Here is a 21,956-nt window from a genome sequence, read left to right on the forward strand (position 1 = left end):
GAGATTGACCAGCATTTCGGAATCCAGCTGAACCCTGAGATTCAATTTAGTCGTTAAAAAGAAAGTTGGTAGGAAGATGAGGGTGTGTTACAAGGTTTAATTTGTGTAATTTTGAGCTAGCTAGGTAAGTGATTTAGAAATGTAATGAATTCATGTCATTGCACACAACAATAATTTCTGGCGCCCAACGTGGGGCTCAGCATTTATTTTTTTATACGCCTCAAAATAAGGGATACAGCACTATGTACACAGGGTGCCCATTATGTACTGAGTATAGTATACAGTGTGTCCCATATCGCATGGGATTGCATGGGTAACTTTGTTATTATTAAAGATAGAGAATTGGTTAAATGGGCAATGTTTTGCAGTTTTGGACGCTTATTTAAAATTCCCTTATGGAAATTCAAAATGTCGCATAGGTTCGACGTAAATTCAAAAAAACTAAAATTGGCCATTTCCTTGAATGTCTTCCCATATAGCGCCTATTTAACTTTAGGAAGTTGGCAAATGTTCCTCAAAAGTAGCCATGTTGATTTTTTTTTGACATCAATTCTAAATTAAGCATATCAAAGACAGTCACTTTTATATAAAACTTTTTTTTATATCTCTTATACTTTCGATGATATAACACAATCAAGGAAATGACAAATTTTAGTTTTTTTGAATATACGTCGAACCTATGCGAAATTTTGAATTTCCAAAAGGAAATTTCAAATGAGCATCTAAAACTGCAAAACATTGCCCATTTAACCAATTCTCTATCTTTAATAATAACAAAGTTACCCATGCAATCCCACGTGATCTGGGACACACTGTATATCTCGGCAAATAACGACTGTATTGTATACAACATTTTTCTATATAAAAATTAACATTTTATGCTCCATATAAAGCAACATTCAGTTGATTTTAATTTCGAAAAACAAATGAGTAACGAAAAACAATTGCATTTTTTAAAAATAGAAAGTACCTTTTCATTACGCTCATTTGATACGAATTTTTTTCCTCTTTTCAATGACGTAATATTTATTTATTTATTAGCCCTCTCTTTTTCTGAGCCCTCAACAAGCTTGCACCCAATTACAGAGTGACCCGCACAACTAAACACTATTTAGAGGTGCCTCTGCAGAAGGTCTTAAGTCGTTCTATGTAACTCCGGTTGCAATATGCAGTCTCATTTTCAAGTTTTACTAAATTCACGAGGCGTGGCCGGGTGATTTGAGTTTCACAAGTTTCATTAATAACGTTCTTATAGAACGTGTATCATACAAAATTTAATTGACATTTACCTTACGAATTAGGAAAACTGCAGTTTTGATTACAGATTATTATAATGGAAATGCAGGAGCAAGGATTACGTGTCACAAAGGTCATATTTTCATTCATCATAAATGAATAAATATGTTTGTAAATCGTAATTATTGTTCGAAATATCCCCATCTATTTATAGGCAGTAACATCGCTGTTTACAACAAAAAGGGAATAAATGCTGAAAATTATGTATGAGAAATGGAAGTGATAATCTTAAATATACAACTAAAATGCAAAGTGTTAGAAACTCCTATTAATATTAATATTAGTTACATGTGAATTCCCTAGCGGTGTTTCTGGCGATTATACTACATACTCAACAAATGAGCGCAGTTCTCTGATATGAGGTGCTTCATAAAATTGAATTTCATTACGATCTGTACCTTATTTTAAACGCTTAGTGACTTGATAATGTAGAGTTCGCAATTTTGTGGCATCATGTTAAATATCGTTTATAATTAAGAGCTAGCGGCCTATCAGCAACTCTATTACTAAAGACAAAAGGTTGCCTTTAACTGACACTATAATACAGCGCGGTTCGACACTCTACTTTCCTTCGAACTGATGCTCTTTTAGTGTGTGATTAAAATGTTAATACGGATTTTGTAACAAGGTCTAACTTCTGTTATTGAAAATACAAAATTAGGTTTTTTGTGACAGTAAACTATAATAATTATTTATTATATAAGACGGCAAAGCAACCGATAAAGGGATATTTTTAACATTAAGTTAATTAACTTTCACGAGATGGTTAGTTTCCCTTTATCGTCGTGTATACAATACAAAACTTTACTGTATAGCAGAAGCCATATAGATCATTGTAAAGTTTTTGACAATTCTGAATTTAATTCAGACGTCAAAAATAGCAAGCTTAGATTCGCGGTCGTTTCCATAGAGACAGCATTGCCATATGTTCCGAACGTCATTTTATATCTTACTCCGCGTCCCATTTGAAATAAGAATGCCCTTGCGGTTAAACTGATCACTTTATCTACCCTCACGGTTAAAGAGCCACTTAGCCTATACTCATTTAAACGTATTAAAATGTCAATTTAACATCTGCTATAAAATAGAAGATCGAATACAATCTAGCAATAAGTGGTTACCTCATTCTAGTTCTTGCACCGTATTTTCTAGTAATTACACGGTTTTGATATATAATTGGTTTGCATACGAGAGGTAATAGTTACCCCAAAGGTTCCAGTGTCAAAAAATGACCAGGGATAGAACTATTTAAATCATTAGGGTCAGTGCTCAAAGGAAAAAGAGGTCTTGAATTTAAAATAGTTTCTATTTCACTAATATCAGTGTTAAATTTTTCTAAGCTAAGAATTTCATTACCAACGACACGAACGCGCAATACTACGCAATCCACCCTTCTCGATTCCCTTTTCCATCGCGCATAGTTGTTCAAAGCCCACTTTAACTAAGTTGGGAAGGGAAGACGGAAGGTAACGAGCTAAACGTAAATAACGAAAACAAATATTAAGGAAAAACTAAATTACAACAGGCCACAGCAAGGTTTTCAGGCAATTTTTCAGGATTTTCCGAATTTTAATTGCTTTAGTTGCTTAGGATTTACCTATTTGGATTTTTCTGTGCTTTCGGTGTCATCAGGTTCCATACATAGGTACATTTTTTCGGATTCAATTTACTTCAAATTACATTAATGGTTTTTGAGATCTTACAACTTTATTTTATAAGCCTACATGGCTTAACCAAAGCTTTAAATCCGATTTTCCAAAAAAACTTCTGATTTTTTTTATCTCTGTTAGTCGTTTTCTTAACTTCTGTTTCCTAATAATGAAATAAAAACTGAATAAAGTACGGAAGTGAAATAAAAGTTGGCGACTAATTAAGACACTTACGAAATAAGAATAATGTAGAGGCACTATTGTAAAATTACACCAGTTCATTTACGGTTTGCGACTTTTAATAATTTCGTCAAGCTGAAATTAGGCGAGACCTTTCTCAAGAGCACAATCCTCTAATTATTTATGAAGTACAACAGCAATTATTTCAACCACAACACCAGCAAACCTTACTTCAATTGAAACGGAGAATAAATTGCACCCCTTGTCTTCGGTCAATAGTTTAACTACTTCAATGTAAATTCCACAATAGACCGCACACCGAACACAGCTTGAAACTAAAATTAAAATGTGTACTTTAAAGAAACTAACGCGGTAACAATATGTAGTAATTTACCATAAGCATTGTTTATGAATAAACAAAGCCATAAGTTTATAGACGATCACATAGACGTATTATTGTTTTCCTCTGCTAATGAACGCGCCGTACCTATTTTTCGCTCTGTAGGGAAATATGTTCCATCGTAAATTTCTTGACAAGTCACCTTCATATAGAGAAACTAAAATTTACAGCCTAAGTCGGAAACTCGTAAACTTCACCGCTAACACAATTAAGTAACTAGCAATAATACAACTGTAATGCTATTGAATGTAATGTCTAGTGCAATTCCTATTTATTCCAGGGTAGGGTCATATATATTGGTCCCGCCACGAACAACTCGCATTTACAATCCCCAGGTTCGAGGTTACGAGAATGACAAAAGATAAAAAGTTGCAGAAAGCTCCACGAATGTTTTAATTGTAACCAGGTGCGTAGATAAAAAAGAGATTAATCTACATTGCGTGTACAAAAAGGGTTACGAGGTTGAGTTTTCTTTAACGCCCTGTTTGGTTTTGATTTACCTTTAAGCGGTTTTCGTTTTCCACAGCGGTCTAAAAAGCAATTATTATTGTGTTATTCAGCTTTAAAAACGATTGAGGAAATGTAAATTTTCTCCACGGGATTGCGGCATTCGATAAATTTTCAGGTTGTATTGATTATGTGTAAATTTTAGAAGTTACACCAATGCAGATTCTTTTCGCTTGAATAATCAAATTTTATATTTTATGATTTGCGATTTTCTCTGTGTCTGTCAATGCCAATGTGTAATAATAGGCCACCCCTTTTTTAGTTAAAAGGGTCAAGGTAGAGGTTTACAAGGACGTTAAAATTATATTGATTGTGCAATCCATTTATTAGGTTTCGTAAATGCGAATCGTTTTTAAACAGATTTAGCTTAACCCCAATTTCTCTTTTCTACTCCCAAGTGAAATTACTTCTTAGATCATGAAAAATTATGTTAGGTATTTTGAAATGTCCTTATTAAATATTAAATTATCTCGTACAGTAGAAAGGTGGGCAAATAACGAAATGAAAAGGTAAAAAAAACAATTTCAACGTGTCCCGACAGGCCAATTTGTGACCACCTTCCCCTTGGAAACCGGAAAAGAAGTATAAGGACTAACTTTTCATAATCGTCCCGTTGAAACTAAAAAATATTAAAAATAAGGCAATGAACGATTTTTACGCCCAAAAACAACAGCCAATCTTCTCCAATGTAACATATTTTCAAGTTAGAGAATGCGTTAATAAGGAAAGTGTTCTAGGAGCAACGGAAATCTGCGATAAATTAATAAACGTGCAACCCTTGTGCTGTAATTTCAATAATTGAATAGGATTACAATCATTTTTCAAGTTCACACAATTTTGCTAGTAAGATATTGAACTTCGCACGAACATGAAACACGTATGATTGATTACTTCCTTCGACGTGCTGTAAGAACAATTTCTGAGCAGACGTCAAAAACCACAAAAACCCGCTAGAATAACTGTCACCATCACTGTAGTTTTTTGTGGATCTTCATTTCATGTCGAATACAAGAGCTCTTCCTACCTACAATCATATGCTACACTTCTTACAAAGTCATCATCAAAGGATGAAATCGTCAAAAATCAGCTTTTTGTAATTCTCAATGCTTATTATTGCAAATCATTTTACTGCACTAACCCAAACGTTATATTACTTATTTGCTTTGCACTTCCAACGAACAACAGGTAGAGAAATTTATTATTGGCACGTTAGGCTAATGAAGATTTCTTTAATTATTTGTTTCAATCGATCACTTGTTGCATGGTATCTGTATTCTGGCCCCGAATGCCTGTTTTTATTTCAGTTCTCATGCTAAATTTTTCTGTTTCAAGTTATACCACGTGTTCTTTGAAATTGTGGAGTTGATCAAGGCTTTTCAAATTAATAATGTCAATTTAAGTTTAATAAAACCGTCACTTTCACATCAAATCCGCAAAAATACTTCGGTTCTTAGCAAGAAGAAAGCGTCACCTTTCCAACCAGTTAGGGAAAATGCTATAACGCGAATCGATATTATAACTACAACATCAGACAAATTATATTTATTTAAATTATATTGCTGCTGTTTGTAATGGAATTGAAGAAGTTTTTAGAGATAGACTTTAAAGGCAAATCAATTCCTTTGGGTGACATATGACGCAGTGTCCATATAGATCTCAAGACTCGAGTATATTTCTCTGACCGCAACACAACTGCAACGACTTCCAATAGTTCAGGTCGGAGACAAATCAGTTTTTCATAAAGATCTGTCTGGAAGTATGTACTCTCTTTGATATATGACGGGAATGTCTAGCGTAATAGTCTAAAGAATTTGCAGACGTCTACAAATATTGTACATTCTAGTTCAAAAGTAGCCAATTGGTACTGAGGAAAAGGTATACGAAGCAAATGAATACCTTGTACTACCATTAACTCAGAATGAGGAGCCAAATCCACCACACCCAGAGTCTTTATACAATGTGTAGCATTTGAGCTGCGCTAATTTGAAATTTGGAAATACGTAGCATCAGTTACAAGGTTGAAAGAATCTAAGATTTTTACTACAACGCTTTAAAGAGTGGGAAGTATTTACTGTATGGTTTTACACGGCGGCGTATTCTCTTTACAACCATGTAACTTACGGTGCGTGTAAAGGCACCTTCACTACATCGGGTTAGAAAACGAAATGTATAAAGCGCTATTAATTAAAACTTTATACAAAACTAAATAGCCCTCTTTTGTTCCAAGTAAACGTAAAGCAGCAAATGTAACAAAAGGTAGGTATACTCACAACAAAGGTAAGTAAAAAGGACTGTTCTTTGTATTTTTAGAACCAATTTTCCACCAAATTAGGCCACCTTAAGTTCCTTTTCGGGCTGGAGATACTAAAAGGCGATATTTACTACGTGAGTTTGTATTGAAGTGTTTATCTTTCAATGTCCGACCTAGTTACGTTGTCGAATTGTTGCTGGTCTGTCTAAAGTGGTATTTCCTGTGGTCACCTAAAGCTCTAATACACCAAATTGCCCATCGAATTACTTCTATTGTATGTACTTTCACGACTTTGTACGCCTACCACTCCGAATAATCAAATTATTAGTATGCGGGGATGCATATAAACTGGGTAGTTTAGAAATACACAATGGCCACTGAAAATACAATTATCGAGCATTTCCGGATTGTCCTTTTATGCCGTGACAAGGCACTGATTTAGGATTCTTTCGTTGTAAGCAAGACAAGTAACATAAAAAAACGTACGCGTGAATATAATTACATCAGTTAAACGTTGAGGAGAAACAAATTTGTACAAATAACAAGTAGCGAAAGGCAACGGATCGCAATCTTATGAAAAATATGGGTTTTTTCACGTTTCGGAAGTCAAGATAAGAGAAAAAAATTGCGGTACGCGCAATTACGCTTGTTAGTGATTCTATTCTATATGACGACGCGCGACCTCAACGATTACGTATAATTTTGAACGTGCGTTAACTTGCTCCTTTAAAACCAAGACATTTGAACGATTCTCAGGATTCCTTGTCAATATTAACTCAAATATAGGATTTTCCACTCTAACTTCTATAGAAAAAACTGCCAAATACCGACTGCATTTTTTTAAGTATCTGCTATCACTTTGTGTGCAATTAATAAATTTCGTTTGGATTACGCGACGAGCATTCCTCGAGATTTTGCCAGCAGAATCTTCCGCTACGAGCTCGCGGTAAATTTAAATAATTCATTTCTTCGAATCCTAAGAGGGTGATCCAGTTTTTCCAAGGTTGGACGACTAAATTTTAGCCTTATAAATAAGGTAATGTGTATTTGTATATTTATATTCATTAGAGATCGTGTCCTTTATGGACTATCGGATTAGTGAAACTTGAGTTTTGAACTGTAAACCTTCTTGAAAGACACCATCCAGTCATTGTGTGAAATGTTTAAAGTGAAAATTATAGATTATTTTTAATTCGTTCTAAAATTGCAAGCAAATCAGTTATCTAAGTTTTTTTAAAGGGAAAATAAGGAATTCATACCGAGTCTTTACAAACTTGAAAGCTAGTTTTCAACTTCAATTATGGGGTCGACCACGAACTATCGTTTTTTAAATTTTCCAACGCACCAAAATCACTTCATTAAAAAGTAACCATTAGACAGCTTTGTTTATGCATAAAGATTGTATCCAGGGAATTTAATAATTAAATACCGATATTTTTGTGGATCAGTTAAGAATTGCATTTGACTCTTTGTTGGATTTTAATAGTCCCTTTATATTAAGTGCGGAAAGTGAGTGATTTTTCTACCCATCAAATTATGCAATTTGCCAGAATGACCTTCCATAAATCCTGTTTTAGTTGAGCAAATTTCTGCAGGCAGAATTGGCACTTCTAAAAAAAGACATAAATCTTCTTTGTGCTGTAAATTATCTTCAAAAATTTTCAGAACATAAAAACTAAACATACATTTAATACAAAAGGTTCGATTTTTAGTTTAGATGCTGCTGTGTAAACAATGTCAGTTTGGGACGTTGTTGTTTTGATCAAGGCAGTTGGAATGAATTCGGATTTGTAATTATTAATGAACGTCATCGTAATCTTTCCTAATCAACTTCGTTGGGATTACTGAAGAATGAACACAAAACAGCGTCGCGAATCGAATCTGTGGTAAAGTTCAGATTTGTTTAATTTCTTTGTGAAAAATAGAGTATTTCTTGGAATTGTTTAAGTATAAGAAAATGTTGCACCTCAATTTTTTCTTATCAATGTATTCGTTAATGTGTGTGTGACAGCTTGAATTTGATTCATTGAACTTTTCGTTTATTTTAGAAAAGATAAAGGTCATTGTTTAGAGATAAGCGAATTCTGCGAAATTTTGTAAATCAACTCGCTCAAGGCCGAGTTTGTTTTTGTTTTTGGACCAAGGACGACTCTTTCAAGTCTTCGATTGAGTATTCTGCGTTGTGTGTGCATTCGGACCCTTTAACGACGAAAAGAGAAATCGTATGCTCTATTACGATTAATGCAGTTTTTTTTGTTACCTGGGTTATTCAAAAAATTGTTACGAATCACTCTAGCATTTATATTTCATAAGTATTAGTACATTGTTTTGTGTTGAAAAATCGACAGCAGTATAATTAATTGTCATTTTTAAATATAATGCGGCGCAATGGAAAAGGAAAAAGCGTATTTTCGAGTAGCTAAATGTAAGTTTTCGAAAGCCGTTCGAGTTTTGAGATGTGTTGAGATATTTATTACAACAGAACCATCCTAAAAAATTTTTATTCCGCAACTAAGCTATTACCCCCATCTCTATAATTTTAAATAGTATGATAGAATGTGTTTTTCTATCTGCACCAGTATTTTTTCTGTCTAGTTTAGTTTTCAAGATAATTTTGTTTACGTCATGGGAAAGGTGTTCGAACTGAAAGTATAAATCTAAAAATAATTACCGGAGCGCTAATTATTCAATTAATTTACACTATCATGCCGGATAAAATTGCAACGTAGAAGCTACAGGGCTCAGGAATTTTAATCAGTAGGCAAAAAAAGTGCGTTCTCTTTCGACGTAAAGGTGGCTTGTTCGATGAAGAGAATATTTCATTCGAAATAGCTTCCTAGCATTAAATTGTAACCCCAAATTCAAAATTCTATATCATTGATGATTTTAACACAAAAATCTAGTACAAATAATTATATTAAAAACTGTATGGCCCTTAAATGTGTTGGAAGAATTTAACACACGGTAATTTTGCGCATAATGCCTCAAATCGGGTATATAATGCAGTACATGTCTTATTTGCAAGAGTGAGTGAGCATAAAAGTTCGACATTTTATAAAGAGACCAGCTTATGAGGGCGTACACAGTATTTATTTTAAAGTTATATTGTGGAACCCATTCAATTTTATAACCACAGTCACGAGTTGCGGTCTGTTATTGTAGGGGTTGGTATACATACACAAACCTAGAGTTTTTATTGCTTTTGAGATATGTGTTAATTTGGTCGTATTCCTTGCTGCTACACGACAATGGGGGTGTTTAATATCCAAGACTATTGAAACCGTTCGCCCAGGGTTGGCGTGAATTACTATCTCCAAATTACTTTACTGAAAATTGACACATCTCATACTTTGGGACGTCGTTTATATTGTGGGGTTTAAAATAACGCGATATCCAGTTTGAGATATTTTAATCTGGGTAAGATATGAAATTAATCAGTGGAGTCCGTTGCATCTGGGATTTAATATTCTGAATGACTAGTAGATTTGAGTTCTTGATTCAGTATCTTGCAAGTTACAAAATATGAAATCCATCGAACAAAGAGTGTTTTAAAAATGTAGCAAATCTAAATCTTCTTAAGGCTCCGGGTTTTCTAAGTGCTGCAATACTGAAAATCGGATTAAAAGAGCTTTTCAAGCGTAACGTAAAGCTGATAATTTTATATAATACACTGAAATTTATAATACTCCTGAATTATTACGTTACATTTTCTGCTGAACAACATAACGCCGGCGACGTATAAACTATTTTCCGCATCCCCGAGATAATATAACACAATACAAGCTCTTACATCTAACTTCTACCAAACTTTGTAACAAAATGCATGCACTCAGCTCAGCGTTTATTAAGAGACCACCAGAAAGTCTCACCTTCGACGAAACGCATACCTCGAACTCCTCGGATTCACAAATAAGACAATCCCTAAAGGCCATCAATAGTAAAAACGTCTGAATAAAATTAATGCGTATTTCTGTTTCCCTTGACATTTTTTCTCAGAGAGGAAATTTTTCCCTAAAAGTATATTTTAATTAAAATTTTAATGTATGTAAATATTCACCTTATTAGCATTCAAATATTTGAACGTTGGGAGCAGAAATGTTCTTTTAATAATGTACGTTATTTTTCCAGCCTAGATGAAGATATCTTCAAGTGTACACCTAATTATTTAGGTCTTAGCGCATTAACTAATTAAAATTTAAATGTTTAACTGTAAGGCCGTTACAGAACGAGTTTTTAAGTAGATTTTAATTTATGTGTTTCCCTCATACAATATAAAGGAAAGTTATTAGTTCGGCAATAAAGCAAATTTATATGGCACTGCCATGATTTTCATCTTATAATTTAATACGAGCGTAAAAACACTGTGAAAGTCATTTGGGGTGAGTTGGCGCGTGACACAACTAATAAAAATCTACGTTAAAGGTCTTTTAATATTAATCTGAATGAGATTTTCCCATCAACTTTATATATTGTCGTATCTGGCATTAAAGAATTTTATGTATTAGTTCGCATCGCGCACGTAAGATTTCTTAGCCTCCCATTTGTATTATAAGAAACGTAATTATAACTTGAACTGGCAGCATTCATTGGGTAATTACATCTAATTGCCGAAAGGCGGTCTTCGGGAGTACTGAATATTTTCAGACGGGAAAATTGTGCTTTTACAATTAACAGTAGGCCTCTCAAATTTTAAATTGTAATTAATTTAATGTAACAAACAAGATATTATAATGAAATTGGATACCTACCAACTTGAATGTATTTTCACCTACCCCAACAAAATGAAAGACACCGCAGATTCTACTAATTACTTCTGAAAGGGGAAACAAACGCAATGTTCTGTTATTTAAAACATAGATAACACGTAATGACCAATAACTTAGATACTATACAAATTCTCTCATGTTTATCATTTCTGCGAGTTAAAATGTTGATATTATGTTCCAACCATTCTAAGTATCTAGACGAAACATAGATTTTTATGTTTAATTAATGGGCATCGTTGGAAATAATTTTTGGCGAAAACATGTAACAAATAAGTTCACATTTAAACTCACCTATTTGGACAATACATATCCATTGCTATTTTGTAATGAAACGAACCTCTGCGAGTGATAACTTATATAATCATCAGATAGCCGTCGACCGCGCACCCTGCTGTGTACAACAGAAGTTCTAAGTAGGTTTCGGTCTAATTTTAGAAATTCATCACAGTAGTAAATCTGCATTGACATGTAGACATGATTTAATTTACATTCTGCACGTGCGCTGTATTTATACCGTAAGTAAAAAAATTGTTTTGTATAATTTCTAGAGACACATTAATAAATAACATTCCTCCAGAATGCTTCTCGTAAATTATGACTAACTGTCTGACGTCCTGTAATCTTAAAGCAAAAATGTGATCTTCCTGGTCTTTGCCCCGGTAATAAGCGAGCGAATGGCAGGGGTGGTTATTTTTTGAAAAAGGATTATAAAAATCACTTAGCAAGGTATAGTTACAAATGCCAAGTTAAAATCTTTTCAAGAGTTTTATCCATAAACCCATACGTAAAGATCGTATAGAACGACTCAATATTTTCATGATATGGTAAGAATTTTTGAAAAATCCTACAGAAATAGAAAATAGCCTTTGCGCAGGTTCCAGAAAAAAAGTACAGGAAAAGAAATACTATTTTGAGAGTTGTGCAGTGAATTCGTCCCACAAAACTCGCCCCTATAAATTTGCCTCTAAAATTTTCACGTCTCATAGCATTTGTCGTAAGAGATACATCTGGACTCCGCTTCCTCCGGCTACTACAACGGTTCCCTCCTTCCTTTCCTCTACCATATTCTCCATTTTATTTTTTAAGTCATTAATTCCTTCTCTGTTTTAAATAGTTATTACTCTCATTTTCTTCCTGTCCACTTCCTTTTTTTCTGTATTCTTTCAACCTCTTTCATACCCCCCCCCCTCGATTCCTCTATTTCTTTTTGACCTCTGTTTTGCTCTTGCTCTTCCCCTTCTATTGTCCCTTATGTCGAATTGGTTCTTCCAAAAGCTCTCGATATCCTATTCTTTAGTTTCTCCTAATTACTTTCTTCTATCCATGATTCTACCAAACCCACGACGTCTTTACTTGTTAACCCCGCAACGTTTCATGTTATTTATCTCCATTACTATTTCAATTTTGCTTTTTTCTGCTTTTTTTTCATTCCAGACTCCCTCACTCCCCAGCCCCTCCCCTGTCTTTTCTTTTAATATTAATTGCTCTGCCCTAACCCCTCCGTCTCCTATCCCGTTTTCTTTCGCTTTGCCCGTAGTAGCCCTTTTTCTTCTTTATCTTGTGTTCCGCTACTTCAATTGTTCTCGCTCTTTTACGTTCGCCTATACTTCTAGGATTTCTTTTAACCTTTGTCTGGGCTTTCTCTTCCTTTTCCTTTTTCCATCTTTACTCCTTTCTTTTCTCTTTTCTTTCTCTCATTTTATCTTAGTCCTCCTATGTCTTCCCTCACCGCATCTTTATCTTTATCTTTATCTATTTGTTTTTTTGTTTCCTTGGCCGTCCTTCTTTACTCCTTCACTATTCACATAATTGTTCCATGTTTTTTGTATCTTCTGCCCTCACTTCACTCACCCCTTCTTCAATGCCGCTCGCTCTCCTTTCTCTCCACTCCGCTTTCCTTTGTTCTGGAAATCCTATGGCTTTCTTACTCCTTCACCACCTCAAACCACTCTTCCTCCATCGTTTCCTTTCGTTTCATCATCATTGCTAGGAGCAATCGCTCCTGCCGTCGATGAGTTCGCCGTCTACGCTCGCAAAACTAAATTGTATTCTTAGTCCCTAAAATTATCTTTATAATCAAAAGCTCTTCAATGACTATGACACCACCGCAGATCTACTCTCCCTCTCTTCACCACAAAAAATCACCTACACAAACACAAAAACTGTTTAAATAAATTGACATAAACACGGGGCACTTAGAGGCGCGTGCGCTCTATAAAACGATCGCAGTAGAAAAGCAGCTTAGTTGTTGCAGAGATTTTGTGACATACGACGTAAAATAAAATGAAGGGAATGTTAAATACTAAATTGTGTTAAAATAACGTGGCCCATACAATGTAAAGAAGAAATAGGAAGACCCGCTTCAGTATATCACACTTTTGATAGTAAAGTTTAATGGTGTTTTCTTACAAAAATTACGATCTCGGGCGTATATCTTTTAAAACGCGAGGTAAATCGGATAATAGGAAGGAAAACAATGTAAAAGGTTAATTGTAGTGAACTCCATTTCCCACAAAAAACTCTGTAACAACTGTTACAATTATTTTAAGATGGATTCTCAATAAACAAAGAAAAGTGGTCAATAACAGCACTTACCTTGGGTCTGCTTTTGGTTCTCAGTTACAATAATAATATGCCTCGACTAATATTTAACTCAGGGTTGAGATGCTCTTTTTCTACAGGACTTCTGGGTGTTTTACAATTCACTGCTTCGATAGAGAAAACAAAATATAATGCAAAATGACAATGCTGGTATAATTTTCTTCAATGCTTTTTAAATCAATTTCTAGTTCTAACTTATTGCTTCCCTAAACAAAACAACTAAATATTATTTCTACCTCACTTAAGCTAAACAATCCAATACTCTTAATATAAATGAGACCTATTTAATTTAAACATCAGAAACGCGGAAAAGGTTTTTTGTTTCTTTTATTCGCCCGAAATGAATGTCGAACTCGCGAGTACACAAATAAAAATTGTTAAGTACTTATCTCTTTTTACGTCGCCCTCAATGTAAGCTCGTCGTCGCCTGCCTGGGTTGACTCCTAGTGCGGCTCAGACTCCTTGAATTTCGTCGATGTCGGTGACCTCCAAATAGATTGGTTCGAATATCGATTCCTCCTCTATCTTCTTCAGGTGAAAACAAACGCCGGCAAATAAACAAATCGCTGGCCCAAAACGGTAAAAAAAATCGCTGGCAAAAGGTGAAACTGGTTTCCCAACAGGGAATTACAAACTTCGTTCACGTGGAAAGTTTTCTCGCTCTGGATGGCGTTGAACTCGCATATGATTGCGTCACTATTGCACAATATTTATTATCAGTTATTCGCGTGTAAAGGTAACGAATTTTATACTACAAAACGTAGAGCACTTTCACTGTCTCCCTACGTAAAAATCTTCACGCTAAAGATATTCTCTAGGACAAAAATGTTTAATTCAGTTTTACTACAACCGCCTTGACTTTTCTTAAGCGGCCATCGCTCTCTTCTCTTATACCAACTTACTCACTAAATGACTAAACTCCCCAGAACTTATGTACAGTATGTTCCCAACTTAATTTACTAACAAATATTTATAGACAGTATGACAAAATGAACCAGCAGAAATGTCTGTGCTGTTACAAACTCTGCTTTTAATAATTCCTAAAAGATTTAAGATATTGCTGTGCGGCAACGGTATGCGGTGAAATACACCACCCGCAAAACACCTGTGCAGGTAGCTCAAACAAATCAACATTGAAACTGAATTTTTTATAATTTCTCTTCGTATACCTCCAGAAACTGCCACATGGGTGCCTACGTTTTAACAGATTTCACAATTAAATGCAACTATTCTAAATAAACAGTTTACACAAGCAAGCAAAAATTATGCAATTACAAACAAAACCAAAAGGAAAAATAACACGGAAGCACAAATTCAAGTATAATTAACCACTTTGTGTTTATTCGTTTGTATTTAAATCGAAATTACGCCTACATGACGTTGCTTGCACAACAATATTTCTTGCTGATCTATTCTTCGCTAGTAGGAATTAGTTTGTAGTACACCGACTACGGGATTTAGCGAAACATTCAGCAGAAGCAATAATGTAATACTTCGATTATAAAGAAGGAACGAATGTATCAAGGCAAACAATTACTGATCGTGACTCGAAAAATTCATAGATATGGAAGGGGAGTAACGTGATCAAACTAGTAGTAATGTATAACCTGGCCTAGCATACCTCAAATATGTTTTTTTTAAGAATTGAGTAATTACAGCACCCCTACTTTGGAAAACGTGAAACTGAAACTTAATTATCTGGCAACGGTTACAGATTGCTGAGGAAAGTTTTTTTTTATCGAGCAGTTAATGATCCGGAAAGAACGTTTCATTTGAAAGTGAAATGACGAGAGCTGTTGATAAATTGTCTTGTGCTAAAATCGATCCCTCAAAAACACTTAGGTTGTCGATAAACGAATAGCGCACTAGTTCGAGAGAAAAATTGTTCACATTAATATGCTAATATTTACTCTACGTATTCCAGCGTTTTTAAGTTGTTTATTTATACTATTTGGATACGTTTTTCCTATTATTAGAAGCAAACCGGAAAATTTCGTTTTATGCACTTTAGTTTTTATTCAAATCAAAGTTTATTTTACGCTTTGAACAGAACACGCCGAAATGAAATGTTGAGTCCAGTGAGTATTTGCTTTAGTATTCCCAAATATGGGATTAATTTCAAACACGTACTTCGCATTAACCCATATATTTTTTTGGTTTGTTTATCCTGTTCATGAAATAATAGTAGCTTATATTATATTACCTTACATTCGATATTTTACTGTTTATATAAATACAGTTAATTTTATTTCATCATTTTTCTGAACGCCAGCACGTCATGCTTTAGCTTTTACTTTCTGTACCTAGAAAATGACTACTAATATAAACTATGAGCGCTATTGCCCCCATTTTTGCTCGTTGTGTTAAGTAGGGGCTGTTATAATGACCGCTTACCTCGTCCATAGTCAAATTAATTTTTATGTTCGATAACTTCCTTCAGAGAGACCCTCCTATGCGACTCCCAGAGCTATTGTGTGCTATTGTATCATGAGGTTCTTTATCCACGCGAGAAATATTTAAAGATGAGCGAACACAAAGTAAAATTAGCAAAAAGCGCGGATATGATACCAAATTACGATACTCAAGTTACGCAAATATTTGCCTTCAAGAGAACTTGCTCCGAGAAACATTTGCCCACGGAATGTTCGCTTCCAGAATGTTTTCCCCCAGAAAAATCCCGTCCAGAAGATCCGCTCACAAAAGATTCGCCCACGGAATATTCTTCTCCCCGGGAAAATTCCCGCGAGAAAGATTTACCCTCAGGACTTTCGCCCCAAAAAATTCACATCCGGAGGATTCGGTAAGATATCCACTGCGCTGAAGATTTCGCTCCCAGTAAACTAGTATCCGGAATTTTAATTCGCAAGAAAAGTCGCTCCCAGAGTATTTTCTCTCAGTAGATGCGTCCCCGGAAAATTACCTCTCCAAAACAAAAATTCACTCGCAGGAATTTCACCGTATCGGCATACACTTCCGAAAACTAACGTTATTACCTTTGATCCAGCTCTCGTCAGAAGTATACTACATCATGACTTCTGATAAAAAGAAAGGGTAAAAATTAATTTTTATTACCGAATGTTAAGGATTACAAAAAATTATAGACGGCCTTAAACATATTGTACGTTCAAGGGAACAACGAAAAACGCAAGATCTAGACGAGACCTATTTGTAGATGGTACACGCAAAAGGAAAGTGGACGGTCCCTATAATGCGCTTTTCGGGTTCCTAGCATGTGCTCTATTTATACAGGGTAGAACAACGAAAACGAAACAGATCGAATAACTCGTGAGAAGATAGAAAAGAGGCAAACAGGTCGATTTTGGTTGGAAGGGGGATATATTTTACTTAAAAATTTACACCCCAATGTTTTTTCTGGGTTTTTAACTCGGTGTTTAGGTACCAATGGTAAAATACTGATACGATTTTATTTCAGTGAACCAGACGTATTTATGTTACGTAGTTTCAAGAAATTAAACCCATTTTAATGACCAGAAAAAGGTTGTTGGTTCATAACTAGTTGCGACTGAACGTCATCTTCAGGTGAACTAAGAAGAGAGTAAAAAGGTTGAGGTTACTCGACCTTAGATCACGTGCAGATGACGTTTCGTCAAAACTCGTCGAGAACTAACAACCTTTTTCTGTTCATTATTTCAGGGGGAAGATAACAAAAGTTTAATTTCTTGAATTTAAACCCACATTTCGAGTCAAACATGCCGCTCAAATTTTAAAAATAAACCAAAGCGTTGTAGAAAATTACGAGCCGTAGGGGTTTGAAATTTGGAGGAAAAAAAGCTTATTTTATTATTAAAAAGGTGGCAATTTTTTTGGGACCGTAAAGTTGAACCGTTTCCGAGATCTCACGATTCCTAAAAAAACACATCTTTTTCAAGGGGATGATAACAATTTTTTTTCATCGCACAGAGGGGTGCGGGGTAGCAAAACTTTAGGGAAGACTTATATTTTAATAAACAAAAATAAAAAAATATTCCTATAGAAAAACTTCGAGAAAATCGCCAAAAACTGGAAAAACAGATTTAAGATATACACCGTTTTTGACGCGATGTGTTGGATGTTAATAAAGATTTTTTCGAAATCCGTCTTCTTGCTTCTCTTTGATGTTTGCTAAAATATTTTCTTTTGTTTCCTTATGCTCAACTGTTTTAGTTAAAACATCATTATTATTTCTTTTTTCTACATTTTTACCGCAATAAAAGCAATTCGAAGTAAAATCGCATCCTGAACAATTTGTTTTTGTTCACTTACTCTTTTTCCTGCCTGTTTTACAGCTGATGCAATTGCGTTGGGCCTGTTGATAAACTTCCAAAATCTGCAATAGGAACGTCAGTTTTACCGGCCCAAACAATAAATTATTTGAGATATAAAACCTACAATAAACTTAATGAGGATTTAATTTATAATTCCTGTAAATTAACTATCAACAGGCCCAGCGCAATCGCATCAGGGGTAAAACAGGCAGGAAGAAGAGTTAGTGAACAAATTGTTCGAAGAATTCGATTTTATTTCAAATTGCTTTTATTGCGGTAAAAATGCAGAAAAAGGAAATAATAATATGTTTCAATTAAGGCAGTTGTGCACTAGGAAACAAAAGAAAATATTTTAGCAGCATTAAAGAGGAGGGAGAAGACAGATTTCAAAAACTCTATTAGCGCGGATCCAATACGTTAATTTAGTTATAAAAAAAGCTAGGTATTTACTATGTCAAAAACCGTGTACACCTTAAAACCCCCAGTTTTTGCCGCTTTTCTTGAAAGTTTTGTATTGAAATAATATTTTTTATTTTTGATCCATAAAATATAAGTCCTTACGAAAATTTTGCTACCTGGAACAACTGTGTACGATGAAAAAAAAATAGATTTTTGATCTCCTTGAAGAAGAGGTGGTTTTTTTCAGAAATTGTGAGATCTAGGAAAAAAATTGTCTCCTTTTTTATAATAAAACAAACTATGTGTGCTCCAAATTTCGAACCCCTACGACTTTTTTCGCAAAAATAAAAATAAAAATCGAAAAAAAAGGTATTTCCGGTTTTTCTAAGAAAATTGGAGGTTACCTATGTGAAAATAGTGCAGATATAAAATGTGTTCATTTTTTATTCTCTATAAGATTTGCATGGACCATTTTTATCTAAAATTAATAGTTTTGCCACAATTTGCAAAATACCACTTTTAATTAATTATTTTTCCCCAATTTCCAATCATTTCACCTGCCTGTAAACCCCGGTTTTGCACGGCAACTAATTTTTTTAGAAAATAAATTATTTTAGAGCTATTTAGCCTGGAATATTTGGCGTTCGAAGGCACGGATCAAAACATCCCAAATCGCTTTCGGTGTAGCCTTCTCCTGCAGGTATTCCAGATGGGGATCCCAAATCCTGGACACCATCAAGAATTTACACTATCTATCCTGCTTCTGGCGCTTCTCGAGTGCAATCTCCTTCTGTTTCCACACACCCGTCGAATCGCCTTCCTGCACCTACAGAGTCGCAACATCCACCGCTTCCATTTCGTGTACGCCAGAAGATCCCGCTCCTCCAGCGATACCCACGTCCGAAACTTTCAAACGTTGAAGTTCGACCCGTCGAGTAGGGGCGTTTTTCTCCCCATCCATATTCCCAACACTTTTACACACGCTAATTACTGGAACCATAAACTGAAGTCTTATGGGACAATCGGACGACCAAATACAACTCGTGAGAAAGAAAAAGCAACGTATTTCAGTGATAGCAAAACTATTGACAGATTGTATCTAAGCTACTACAAAAGCATGCACGTTATCACTGAGCGCAACCAGGGATGCAATTCAGGGTTTGCACTTAACGCCGTATGTCTAAATTTTTAAGTAAAAATCCCCCTTCCAACCAAAATCGACTTGTTTTTGCGACTTTTCTAAAAACTGTTGCGCCACTCTGTACTTCTTTCTTATGTACCTATGGGTCATCTAACAATACATTTCATTTTATTCGAGGATATCGGACTTCGATACGACAAACAACCCGCACTTAATTCTTTTTGCATCGCTACTGTGGTACAGATAGACTGATCTATAAATAAAACACGAATTTACCTGTGAGTGAGTTTTTCTTAGGCCATCAGGTGCACACGTCCGGTTTTTAAACGCCGCTGCGTAAACGGGCGTACGTTTAAAAACCGGACGTCTGCACCGGGCCTTAGGTGGAAATATTGCGGAGCCCTGCCGAGGCAAATCTTAGTAATCATTACGTAAGCAAGAATAGCTCTGGCTCGTTTTAAACAGCTTCAAGTGACTATCGGTAACTTAAAATGTATAAAACAAGATACGAAGAATCGTATACGATTTTCAGTAGGGGAATTTTTTGACACAGCTCGCATTCGGAAACACGACTAATAATTCAGCTCATATTCAATATAGCGTTGATCTTTGATCTGGCAGAAATCGATTAGTGAAGGTACGACATCGCTGTCTCTTCTCGTTCTCGAGAAACAGACGGACGGACATCTATTCCTATAATTTAATTTCTGTGAATGCTATTGTCAAACCTTTTACTGTCACACAATGTAATATAAAAAAATAATGAGAGTTATTTCGCTTTTCCAATACTTTCCACTGCCCACTATAAAACTTTCCCCATGTTAAAGCGAGGATATTCTTAAAAACCGTGTTATCGAGTTATAAGTACCTACTATAAGCATTTAACAAAACAATCTAAATGAACTGTAATTAATGACAAAAAGAGAGGGAATTTCGGTATATAAAAAGATTGAATTAAAACAGCATTTAATTTAAACGTTTTACAGAGAGGTGTGTAGGACCATTGGGCCGACCGTCCTAAAACGACTAAAAAAGCAGACATCCGTGAAAGAATTACTTTCTCAAATGAAGCATCAGAACAAATTGGCTGGAAAAAATATGTCTATGCTTTTTCCTTCAATAAATCAATACAACGAAGATATCGCTTGATTAAAGAATTTTATTGGGCATTGTATAACTTACCTAATACTGCAAGCGCGCAACAGTTCTTCGACCTGCAATAAAACAAAGTAATTAATCACTGCACTAACTCAATTTCACGTATGTCGCTTTAAATTGGACATTGAATTGTTAATTACAACAAACGAGAAAATGATGCACTCGACGGAAACTTGCATCGTTTCCACGAGATGATGTTTTAGGTCATAGTGTTCCAATTACGAGACTTCCTAGGTACCAGTGCATCCCTTTGTATTGATTCTAAATAATGCTCTACTTCCAAGTGTATAACCATAATTAAACTTATCAAGCATAAATTACGAACTAGTGAACATTCTGAGCAACAATATACCAGCATTCACGTCAGTGAACCTGTTAAATAATTTAATTTGGGTAGTTAGTTAATAAAGTTCTGAACGTTACTACAAATTATTCAAAAAATTTAGATTGTATGCAGAATATCTTGACAAAAGTTTCAGTTTCGTAATTGTTACCAATACGTTCCCATATGTATCTTCAGTAAACTGCCTTTTTTATACGTGTAGAAATACTCGTTTTAATTACAGAGACACTGGTTAAACCTATATATTACGTCATGTTCGGGAGAAAGCTTGTGTAACCATAAAATGAGTAATGTTTACACAAATGGCCCACATTAAATTAAAAATAAAGAAAGCTTCTAACGAAATAAAAGGGAAAGGTTGTCGCCCTCTCATAACTTTTATTAGATTTCTGTTGATGCACGAAAAACTAAAATGAAGGAGATCGGTAAATAAAGCTTCTAACATTTAACGATCAATGCGTGGTAGAGGCTTCTCTCTTACAAAACTGTTTAGAAATTAACGCCAAGACTCTGACTGTCACAAAACGGTCTTTATAAGAAGCTACTTTATAAGGTAGGGCGAGAAAAGTTTACCAAACACGCGAAGGTACTCGATTTATTATAGGTTCGTTTTGCAAAATGGTTGTGTCCTATAACTAGCAATAAAAATATATCGGCGACTGTGACTGTACGTGGTGTTGCTTTGTGCGATATTTAAACAAAATTGCAGACCAAATGTGGAAAAAAAAGCGTTAGGGAGATAAAAAAAAGCCCACTTTAAATCTGAAATTGGATATAAATTTCGATTGAAATATGAATTCGAAAGTACACTTCTATATCGCGTGCGTATAGGCTTATTTAGTATCGATGTTTAAAATGATATCGGTGGCTTGAATTACATATGCAAATTGAAGTATTACGATGTACTTGCTTAAAAGTGGAAAATAAGATATTTTATCCAATGATGGAAATTATAGTTACGTTTTTATTAAAATAAAAAGTCCACGTGCTATACACTTCG

The sequence above is a fragment of the Photinus pyralis genome, unplaced genomic scaffold (genome assembly GCF_008802855.1).
Source record: "Photinus pyralis isolate 1611_PpyrPB1 unplaced genomic scaffold, Ppyr1.3 Ppyr1.4_LG4, whole genome shotgun sequence".
NCBI lineage: Eukaryota > Metazoa > Arthropoda > Insecta > Coleoptera > Lampyridae > Photinus > Photinus pyralis.